This window comes from Dendrobates tinctorius, unplaced genomic scaffold, assembly GCF_039654945.1.
Source record: "Dendrobates tinctorius isolate UK_male_01 unplaced genomic scaffold, ASM3965494v1 ptg000184l, whole genome shotgun sequence".
Lineage (NCBI taxonomy): Eukaryota > Metazoa > Chordata > Amphibia > Anura > Dendrobatidae > Dendrobates > Dendrobates tinctorius.
The window spans coordinates 12,749,360-12,760,816 of record NW_027361851.1 but is presented as its reverse complement, the minus strand read 5'-3'; the positions used below and the strand labels follow the sequence as shown (position 1 = coordinate 12,760,816).

The window sequence follows — 11,457 nt, the reverse complement described above, 5'->3', positions numbered from 1 at the left end:
TATGTGTCCCCTAGGATGTGCTAAAAAGAGTATTAGATCCGCTGGAGTGCCTTATGGTCACAGCAGCATGCCTGTGACTCACAGGGCAGAATAAAAGTAAGTTTTAACCTGGTCAAGTTATTTTGACTAAGGAGCTTGTTCAGGAAAACCCGGTATGCGCTTTTATTTTTTAAACGGACTGCAGGAAGGTAGTGGGTCCGGTCCATTTCCTCCAGCACAGATCTTATAAGTGGCTTATGGCCACAGATTGGAGGAAGGGAAAAAAAACCCTGGAGGAAGAGTTTTGTGTGTCAGCTTGCTTCCTGCAAGCAGACAGAGCAGGTAGTCTGCAGAGCACTCCCTGTATGTGAGGTAACACAGGGCCAAGTGGAGCCAAAGGGTCTGGCACCCCTGCATATACGGCAGTGCGGTCACTCATGGCAACTAGCCTGGAATGTCTCTGCTTTGCTTCCCGGCTGTGATCCGTAGTATACAGTGTGCTGTGCACTGTGTGAGTTTTGTTGGACATTAAAACCCGTTTTGTTTTGAACTTGCTTGGGTCACTGCCTCATGACTGCATAGTGTGGACACCGCTGCACTACAGATCGCACATCAGTGGAGAGAGAAATAGGGTCCTCGATCTCTCCCTCGGTACCTCTTGGTGACCCTGGGTCCTCCTGCTCCCCCCCACGGCCACCAGTGTCTTCTTCTGGTAAGAAAATGGCGGGCTCATGAACAGTGCACCCTCCGAGATCTGCCGGCCGGCACCCAGCAACAATAGGGAGATTTTTCCTATTGGTTCATTTTGGTCACTTTTATAGACCCTATCACAGTGATCAAAATAAAACAATAGTAAATACCCCCCCCCTTTATCACCCCCTTAGATAGGGAAAAATAATAAAAGAAAGAAAATGTATTTATTTTAATTTTCCTATTAGGGTTAGAGTTAGGCTAAAGTGAGTTGGGCTAAAGATAGGGTTAGGGTTGGGATTAGTGTTAGGGTTGAGATTAGGGTTAGGGTTGTGATTAGGGTTAGGCGTGTGTTGGGGTTAGGTTTGTGATTAGGGTAATGAATGGTTAGGATTGGGATTAGGGTTGTGTTAGGGTTAGGTTTGTGATTAAGGTTATGGTTAGGGTTGGAATTAGGGTTAGGGTTATGATTAGGGTTAGGGTTGTCGTTAGAGCTATGATTAGGGTTGGGATTAGGGTTAGGGGTGCATTTTGGTTAGAATTGGGGGGTTTCCACTGTTTAGGTTTATTAGGGGGTCTCCAAATGCGACATGGCGTCACCATTGATTCCAGCCAATTTTGCATTCAAAAGTCAAATGCTGCTCCCTCCCTTCTGAGCTCTGCTGTGCGCCCAAACAGTGGTTTACCCCCACATATGGGGCATCAGCGTACTCAGGACAAATTGCACAACTTTGGGGGTCTAACTTCTCCTGTTACTCTTGGGAAAAAAAAAAATTGGGGGATAAAAAATAAATTTTTGTGGAAAAAAAAAAATGATTTTTTATTTTCAAGGCTCTGCATTATAAACTTCTGTGAAGCACTTGGGGGTTCAATGTGCTCACCACACATCTAGATAAGCTCCTTGGGGGGGTTTAGTTTCCAAAATGGGGTCACTTGTGGGGGGTTTCTTCTGTTTATGCACATCAAGGGCTCTGCAAACGCAACATGATGCCCGCAGACCATTCCATCAAAGTCTGCATTCCAAAACTTCACTACACTGCGTGCAGAATTATTAGGCAAGTTGTATTTGAGAGGATTCTTTTTATTATTGAACAATAACTATGTTCTCAATCAACTCAAAAGACTCATAATTATCAAAGCTTAATATTTTTGGAAGTTGGAGTGGGTTTTTTTTAGATTTGGCTATCTTAGGAGGATATCTGTTTTTTCAGGTAACTATTACTGTGCAGAATTATTAGGCAACTTAATAAAAACCAAATATATACCTATCTCACTTGTTTATTTTCACCAGGTAAACCAATATAACAACACAAAATTTAGAAATAAACATTTCTGACATTCAAAAACAAAAGAAAAAAATCAGTGCCCAATATAGCCACCTTTCTTTACAATGACACTCAAAAGCCTTCCATCCATAGATTCTGTCAGTTGCTTGATCTGTTTACGATCAACATTGCGTGCAGCAGCCACCACAGCCTCCCAGACAGTGTTCCGAGAGGAGTACTGTTTTCCCTCCTTCTAGATCTCACATTTTATGAGGGACTAGAGGTTCTCTATGGGGTTCAGATCAGGTGAACAAGGGGACCATGTCATTATTTTTTCTTCTTTTAGACCTTTACTGGCCAGCCACGCTGTGGAGTATTTGCATGCATGTGATGGAGCATTGTCTTGCATGAAAATCATGTTTTTCTTGAACGATACCGACTTCTTCCTGTACCACTGCTTGAAGAAGGTGTCTTCCAGAAACTGCCAGTAGGTCTGGGAGTTGAGCTTCACTCCATCCTCAACCCGAACAGGTCCCACAAGTTTATCTTTGATACCAGCCCATACCAGTACCCCACCTCCACCTTGCTGGCGTCTGAGTCAGAGTGGAGCTCTCTGCCCTTTACAGATCCAGCCTCGGGCCCATCCATCTGGCCAATCAAGAGTCACTCTCATTTCATCAGTCCATAAAACCTTAGCAAAATCAGTCTTAACATATTTCTTTGCCCAGTCTTGACATTTTATCTTATGTTTCTTGTTCAAAGGTGGTCATTTTTCAGCCTTCCTTACCTTGGCCATGTCCCTGAGTATGGCATACCTTGTGCTTTTTGATACTCCAGTAACGTTGTAGCTCTGAAATATGGCAAAACTGGTGGCAAATGGCATCTTGATGCTTGATTTTCCTCAATTCATGGGCAGTTATTTTGAGCCTTTTTTTATCAACATGCTTCTTGCGACCCTGTTGGCTACTTGCCATGAAACGCTTGATTGTTCCGTGATCACGCTTCAAAAGTTTGGCAATTTCAAGACTGATGCATCCCTCTGCAAGACATCTCATAATTTCTGACTTTTCAGAGTCAGTCAAATCTTTCTTCTGACCCATTTTGCCAAAGGAAAGGAAGTTGCCTAATAATTAAGCACACCTTATATAGGGTTTTGATGTCATTCGACCATACTCCTCCTCATTACAGAGATGCAAATCACCTGATTTACATAATTGGGAGTTGGCTTTCAAGCCTATACAGCTTGCAGTAGGACAACATGTATAAAAAGGATGATGTGATCAAAATACTCATTTGCCTAATAATTCTGCACACAGTGTACTTCCATTGAGACCGGAAGTGTGCCCAAACAGTGGTTCCCCCCCACATATGGGGTACCAGGGTACTCAGGACAAATTGGACAACAAATTTTGGGGTCCAATTTCTCCTGTTACCCTTGTGAAAATTAAAAACTGCGGGCTAAAAATCATTTTTATGGAAAAAAAAAATTATTTTTTATTTTCATGCCTCTGCGTTATAAACTTTAGTGAAACACTTGGGGGTTCAAAGTTCTCACACAAATCCAGATAAGTTCCTTGGGGGGGGGGGTCTAGTTTCCAAAATGGGGTCACTTGTGGGGGATTTCAACTGTTTAGACACATCAGGGGCTCTGCAAACGCAACATGACGCTCGCAGACCATTCCATCAAAGTCTGCATTCCAAAACGGCGCTCCTTCCCTTCTGAGCTCTGCCATGCGCCCAAACAGTGGTTTACCCCCACATATGGGGTATCGGGCTACTCAAGACAAATTGATCAACAACTTTTGTGGTCTAATTTTTCCTGTTACCCTTGTGAAAGTAAAAAAATTTGCGAGTGAAAATATCATGTTTCTGGAAAAAATATGATTATTTTTTCATGGCTCTACGTTATAAAGTTCTGTGAAGCACTTGGAGGTTCAAAGTGCTCACCACACATCTAGATAAGTTCCCTGGGGGGGTCTAGTTTCCAAAATGATGTGGGGGGTTTCCACTGTTTAGACACATCAGGGGCTCTCCAAATGCAACATGGCGTCCGATCTCAATTCCAGCCAATTCTGCATTGAAGAAGGCTAATGGCGCACCGCGACGTGTGCCCAAACAGTGGTTTACCCCCCCGGATGGGGTATCAGTGTACTCAGGAGAAATTGCACAACAAATTGTCGCTCATTTTGTCGTTTTACACTTGTGAATATAAAAAAATTTGATTCTGAATAAAATGTTTGTAAAAAAAAGTTAAATGTTAATTTTTTTCTTCCTCATTGCTTGAGTTCCTGTGAAGCACATAAAGGGTTATTAAACTACTTGAATGTGGTTTTGAGCAGCTTGAGGGGTTCAGTTTTTAGAGTGATGTCACTTTTGGGTGTTTTCTGTCATATTGATCTCTCAAACTTTCAAATGTCAGATGGTCCCTAAAAAAAATGGTTTTGTAAATTTGGTTGTGAAAATGAGAAATCGCTGGTCAACTTGTAACAGAAAAAAAATTTGTTCCAAAATTGTGCTGATGTAAAACAGACATGTGGGAAATGTTAGGCTGTGTGCACACGCTGCGGATTAGGTGCGGATTCATCCGCACGGATTTTGTAAAATCCGCAGGTGAAACCGCAGGTCAAAAGACCTGCGGTTTTACCTGCGGATTGCTCTGCGGTTTTGCCCTGCGGTTTTTCATCTCCTCAATGGAGGAGATGGCAAACCGCAGGAGAATCCGCAGAAAGAATTGACATGTCAATTCTTTCTGCGGATTGAAAACCGCAGATAATCCGCGCGGAAAATTCTGCACCGTCTGCACTGCGGTTTTTGATTCCCATAGGGAATCATGGTACTGTACACCGCAGCAGAAACTGCTGCGGGTCCGCAGCGGCCAAAACCGCTGCGGAACCGCAGCAAAATCCGCAGCGTGTACACACAGCCTTATTTATTAAGTTTATGTGACATATCTCTGATTTAAGGGCATAAAAATTAAAAAATTGTTTCCTTTTTATTCATAAATAAACGCAATTCATAGCAATGTTACTAATGTTTCTATTATCAAAAAGTACAATATGTCACGAGAAAATAATCTCAGAATCACCAGGATCCATGGAAGCGTTCCAGAGTTATTACATCATAAAGGGACAGTGGTCAGAATTGTAAGAATTGGCCCGGTCATTAACATGCAAATTGGCTCCGTCACTAAGGGGTTAAGTAGAATGAGGTGTCCTCTGGTTGGAAATCAACTGACCCTGGAATGGAAGGGCTGCCAGACATGTAGAGAAGCTGATTTTTATAATTTCTTTTTCTTAATTTTTGCCAGAGCTGCATGTATGTGTAGGCTGTCACGCTCGCGCCTTGGCTGAATGGCACGAGCCAGGGGGTTGTGGCCCCACTGTGCCACAAACCAGACTACCCTGGAAGGGGCAGAACTACGGCAGCTACCTTGGTCTTCACTGGAGCCTCTGATGGTGAGGTCAGGCTTGTGCGGCAGGTAGCTGCCGGGTGCCACTCCAGGGTGGTGTCTGTCTGTGGCTGCTGATCCCACTCGGGAACAGGACACCTGGACATGTGCGAGTGACAAGCAGGCTAGACAGGCAGGTAGACACGACAGGCACGGCTGAGGCACAGGACAGGCGGGCACGGCTTGGAGACACAGGACAGGTGGGCGTGGTATGAGGAGGAGCAGGTATGGAACCTGTTCACACAGCAGGTGTAGGCAGGAGGGAGTGGTGTATGCTGGAACAGGATCTGTTCACACAGGAGGTGCAGGTATGGATATAGGCAGGAAGGAGTGGAATATGAAGGAACAGGTTTGGACCTGTTCACACAGGGGGTGCAGGTAGGCAGAGCCGCAGGAGTGCGGAGCAGGCAGAGCAGCTAGGGTGCAGATGCACAGATAAAGCTGCGAGGACACAAGGAAAGACACGGCAGAGAAGGAACCACAAACAAAGAGACTGACAGACAGACGTAAGACTGAGTTCGGACAGAGACACAGGGACAAAGACACAAGGGCCAGGATATTCTGCCTCCTGGCAGGCAGACAGAGTACAGACAAGGTACTGGGAACAAGACTCAAGGGCCAGGATATTCTGCCTCCCGGCAGGCGGATGAGGTACAAAGCGAGACAAAGAGTATTCCTACAGAGAAGGAGATACACAGAACAGGGCCCGGCTTCCTCAGCAGCAAGACACTAACTGAGTATAGACATTGCACAGGCAATGTTTCAGTGGGAGTGGTGAAACTAAATAGTCAAGGGCTCCAGGTGATTGGTAAGGGACAGACTACACAGGTGCACCCTGACTGCATAAGAACCAGAGAGTTCAGGCGTCGCCCCCCTATACACACAGTCAGGAAACATGGAGAGCAGAGGTACAGAGCTGGCAACAGACAGAATTCACAGCATGGCTTGAAGCAGAAAGTAAGTTGGTGTGCGGGGGATGGGAGGCCATGCAGTGATGCCAGCAGGGTTGTTACAGTATATATATATATATGTCACTTATATTTGTTTTGTGTGTGTAAACATGATATGTGAACATGGTATGTAATGATATTATGGTCTTCAATGGAGAATGTAAATGAAGAGGTTGGACAAAGAAATGACATCATAATTCTTTTTTTTGTTAAATAGTGTATCTTTCAGGCCGGGATCACAGATGCGAGGAACACGGCCGAGTCTCGCATATTAATACCCGCCTCTGCTGCCGGCACTGGGATCGGAGCGTGCGGCCACATAGCAATACATGGAGCCGCATGCTCCGCTCCCGTGTGCCAGCGGCAGTGCCGGGTGTTAACATGCGAGACTCGGCCGTGTTCCTCGCATCTGTGATCCCGGCCTTAATCTAACTCGTTTTTCTTATCTTTCAGGTTACATCGGGGGCTTATCTATAGTATTACAGAATGCTGTAGATAAGCCCCTGATGGCTGTGGCTGCAGCTCATAGTCGAAAAAATAGGTGACAGATTCCCTTTAACTCCCAAAAACAATTACAAATCCCCATGAAAAGCCACAGATTTTCACCTGTATTTTCTGCTAAGGCTGTGTAACGACGTAAATGTTTTTTTTAGCGCTTTTCCCAGTAAAAACACTTAAAAAATGCATACAATAAGCGTCCCATTCTTTTTAATGCATTGTGCAATTTTTGTGCACAAGATGCGCTTTTTCCACAAAAAAAAACGCATCGTGGAAAAAAAATACAGCATGTTCATTAATTTTGTGGAAAAATCTGCATTTCTAACTATATTCTATGAGCATGTGGATGCTCCTGTAAAAAGCGTGCCAAAAAAAACGCAAAAAAAGTGCAAAAATCGCATTTTTCCTGGGAAGGAGTCCGTTTTTTTCTGCATACATGGGTACATAGCCTAAGGCTATGTGTACACGCAGTTTTAGGTCCTGCGGATTTTTCAGCGTGGATATGGAAAAATCCGCAGGTAAATTCTCAGGTCAAAAGACCTGCGGTATCACACCTCTACAATGGAGAAGATATGAAACCGCTGCGGATTCCGCGCAAAGAATGGACATGCTGTGGATTTGAACCCGCATGCAAATCCGTGCGGAAAAATCCACTAAATCCGCAGCATGTGCACAGCGCTTTTCAGTTTACCATTGAAAACAATGGTACTGTACAACGCAGCTAAATCTGCTGCAGACCCGCAGAGCCTGAAACGCTGCCGATCCGCAGCAGAATCTGCAACGTGTGCACATAGACTAAGAGTGTGTGCACACGCTGCGGATTCTGCTGCGGTTCCACAGTGGATTTGGCGGCTGCGGATCATCAGCAGTTTCTGCTGCGTTGTACAGTACCATAATATCCTATGGATAATAAAAACCGCAGTGCAGACGGTGCAGATTTTTCCGTGCGGTTTTCCTGCGGTTTCTAAACCGCAGAAAGAGTTGACATGTCAATTCTTTCTGCGGATTCCGCTGCGGTTTGCCATCTCCTCCATTGTGGAGATGAAAAACCGCAGGGCAAAACTGCAGATAAACCGCAGGTCTTTTGACCGGCAGATTTACCTGCAGATTTTACAAAATCTGCCCGGATCAATCTGCACCCCAATCCGCAGCGTGTGCACGTAGCCTAAAGGTGAGTGCACACAGTGCTGAATCACCTGCGGATTTTTCCTTCACAGATTTGCAGGTAAAGTGACCTGCGGATTTGCCTGCGGTTTTCCTCTGCAGTTTGACACCTGGACAATGGAACAGGTGTCAATCCGCTGCGGAATCCACAGAAAGAATTGACATGCTGCAGATTTAAAACCGCGGAAAAATCCACAGCATGTGCACAGCGGATTTGAAATCCCATTGGCTAACATTGTACTGTACACTGTCTGAGGATCTGCTGCAGATCCGCAGGGCCATATCCGCTGCGGAATTGCGTGTGCACACACCCTTAGGCCATGTGCACACGATGCAGATTTGCAGCGGATCCGCAGCGGATTTTACCGCGCAGAAACGTTGCATATCCACATTGTGATGTACAGTAGCATAGAAATCAATGAAAAAAAACCGCTGTGCAGACGCTGCGGATTTTTCTGCGCGGTTTTCCTGCGGAACAAAATCCGCAGCATGTTACTTCTTTTGTGCGGTTTTCCATCTCCCCTGTCACCAAATCCGCAGGGGGAATCCGCACAAAAACCGCGCAAAAACCGCAGGAAAAATGGAAGAAATCCGCAGGAAAAATGCAGGTCATTTGACCTGCGGATTTCTTCCATTCTGCACGGAAAAATCCGCAGGGCCAAAAAGTACATCTGCACTCAGCCAAGAGAGGAAGAATCTGTGCAGATTTTTATAAGAGCCCATCCACACCATGTGCACATCCCCTCACTGTGCCGTGTGGCCCCTCCAGCTCTCCGCGCCTCTGATTCACGCTTTTCTGTAATCAAGGCACATTACGCTTGTTCCTGATGTATACGGACATGATTGTTAGTAAAGTGCGTTAATATGTAATGACAGTGGTTCTGTGTGCGCTGTTCAGATTGCGCGGAGATTCGGCCTGGCGGTAACACACAGAGCAGCTCCTGTCTGCAGAGGGCGCTGTGTGGGCTGGTGAGTGAAGAAGCTATGCTTTCCATATATGGAAATAAGGTCACGTGTGTAATCACATGACTTAGTGCCGTGCAGTGAGAAGAGACGTATTCCACGGAGCTGTGACATGGAGGTGGACGTGTTTATGTGAGATGGAGAGGCGCCGGCACCGCATCCTTGCCCTGGACATGTGTGCTGCTCCACTAAGTGCCTGCAGTCTGCGATCTCCCGCCAAGAGCATGGAGCCCTGGAGGATCGGGTGCACGACGCAGCTATGAGGTACAGCAGTGAGGGTCACTACAGGCCATGCTGGAGGCCTGGTAGGCTGAGCAGTGAGGGCCACTACAGGCCATGCTGGAGGCCTGGTAGGCTGAGCAGTGAGGGCCACTACAGGCCATGCTGGAGGCCTGGTAGGCTGAGCAGTGAGGGCCACTACAGGCCATGCTGGAGGCCTGGTAGGCTGAGCAGTGAGGGCCACTACAGGCCATGCTGGAGGCCTGGTAGGCTGAGCAGTGAGGGCCACTACAGGCCATGCTGGAGGCCTGGTAGGCTGAGCAGTGAGGGCCACTACAGGCCATGCTGGAGGCCTGGTAGGCTGAGCAGTGAGGGCCACTACAGGCCATGCTGGAGGCCTGGTAGGCTGAGCAGTGAGGGCCACTACAGGCCATGCTGGAGGCCTGGTAGGCTGAGCAGTGAGGGCCACTACAGGCCATGCTGGAGGCCTGGTAGGCTGAGCAGTGAGGGCCACTACAGGCCATGCTGGAGGCCTGGTAGGCTGAGCAGTGAGGGCCACTACAGGCCATGCTGGAGGCCTGGTAGGCTGAGCAGTGAGGGCCACTACAGGCCATGCTGGAGGCCTGGTAGGCTGAGCAGTGAGGGCCACTACAGGCCATGCTGGAGGCCTGGTAGGCTGAGCAGTGAGGGCCACTACAGGCCATGCTGGAGGCCTGGTAGGCTGAGCAGTGAGGGCCACTACAGGCCATGCTGGAGGCCTGGTAGGCTGAGCAGTGAGGGCCACTACAGGCCATGCTGGAGGCCTGGTAGGCTGAGCAGTGAGGGCCACTACAGGCCATGCTGGAGGCCTGGTAGGCTGAGCAGTGAGGGCCACTACAGGCCATGCTGGAGGCCTGGTAGGCTGAGCAGTGAGCTCACATAGGCTCTTACCGCTCATCGCTGACTGCCTTGGTTACATGGGTGGGCGCATACAGACCGTTCATGGGAGACTTGTTCCCCGTGTCACTGGCGGGCAGGCCACAGATGCCCCTTGTAGTGGTCACTGGCGGGCAGGCCACAGATGCCCCTTGTAGTGGTCACTGGCGGGCAGGCCACAGATGCCCCTTGTAGTGGTCACTGGCGGGCAGGCCACAGCCTTACAGCAAGAGCTACAAGGGCCATGTGCCCACGTTGCAGATATGCTGTGGAATTGTCCGCAGCATTTCCACAACTCCCCGCCGCTGGTAAAACACATGCGGAATTCGCATACATTTTCCCGTAGAACACAAGCATTTTTAGCTTGCAGAATGCTAGCGCTTTTCCAAGCTATTTGAAGCATTGCTTGGAAAAGTGATTGACAGGTTGGTCATAGTGCTTGACAAGTGTGACCAACTTTTTACTATTGATGCAGCCTATGTGGCATCAGTAGTAAAAGAATGTTAAAAAAAAAAAAATTAGGGATATACTTACCCTCTGTTGCCCTCCGGAGTCCTCCCGACCCTCGGCGCTGCCGGCAACTTCCGTTCCCTGGGATGCATTGCGTGAATGACCTCTGATGACGTAGCGGTCTCACGACCACAACATTATCTGGGGTGATTCACGCAATGCATCCCTGGGAACGGAAGTTGCCGGCAGCACCGCTGAGAAGATCAGGGGCCACCGGAAGGTGAATATATCCCTATTTTTTTATTTTAATTCTATTTTTTTACAAATCTATAGTACCCAGGGCATGGAGGAGAGTCTCTTTCAAGACCCTGGGTACCATCCGCACATGAAGCGCTCACTTCACGCATGGTAGGCATAGCCACATGCGTAAAGTGAGCATTTCAATGCAATCCTATGGCGGCGGAATTCTGCAAAATGAATGGACATGCTGCAGATTTTACCGCTATGCGATTCTGCAGCAGTAAAATCCGTAGCATGGGCACAGCAACTGCAGAATCCCATAGGATTGCATGGGGGTGCGTTTTATTAGCATTTTTTAAGCATTTCCGCGGCCGTAAAAACGCGACGGAAACATAAAAAATGCAACATGGGCACACAGCCTAAGACTATGGCGGTAATCCCCAGGGGCAGCAGAGAAAGTCTCTGTCTAGGACTATGGCTGTTCTAACCTCGGTCACCATTAGACATGGCAATACATTTTCCTTCAGCCGATGTCTCCCAGTGAGTGGCCCCGGTGCTGCCATGTTAGGCTCGGATCAGAGTGAGACTTTCTTCCTCTTCGATCAATAATTACAAGCTGCCATCACATGACTGCTGCAGCCAATCACTGATGACGGCCCTTAGTGCTGGCGTCATC

At 47.6% G+C, this 11,457-nt stretch overlaps 1 protein-coding gene across 3 annotated transcripts in view; it reads left to right on the top strand.

The window, feature by feature from the left end:
- The first annotated feature begins 5,672 nt into the window (after window positions 1–5,672).
- The window catches only part of LOC141055133 (uncharacterized), a 46,524-nt gene continuing 40,739 nt past the window's right edge, over window positions 5,673–11,457 (top strand). The window contains exon 1 of one of the 3 annotated variants that reach the window (XM_073552113.1): window positions 5,673–5,977. The gene's annotated coding sequence lies outside the window, so the exon portion shown is untranslated. Of the gene's footprint in view, window positions 5,978–6,186; window positions 6,340–9,023; window positions 9,222–11,457 lie in introns of those variants that run through there. The other 2 variants (XM_073552111.1, XM_073552109.1) reach the window with 2 other exon arrangements.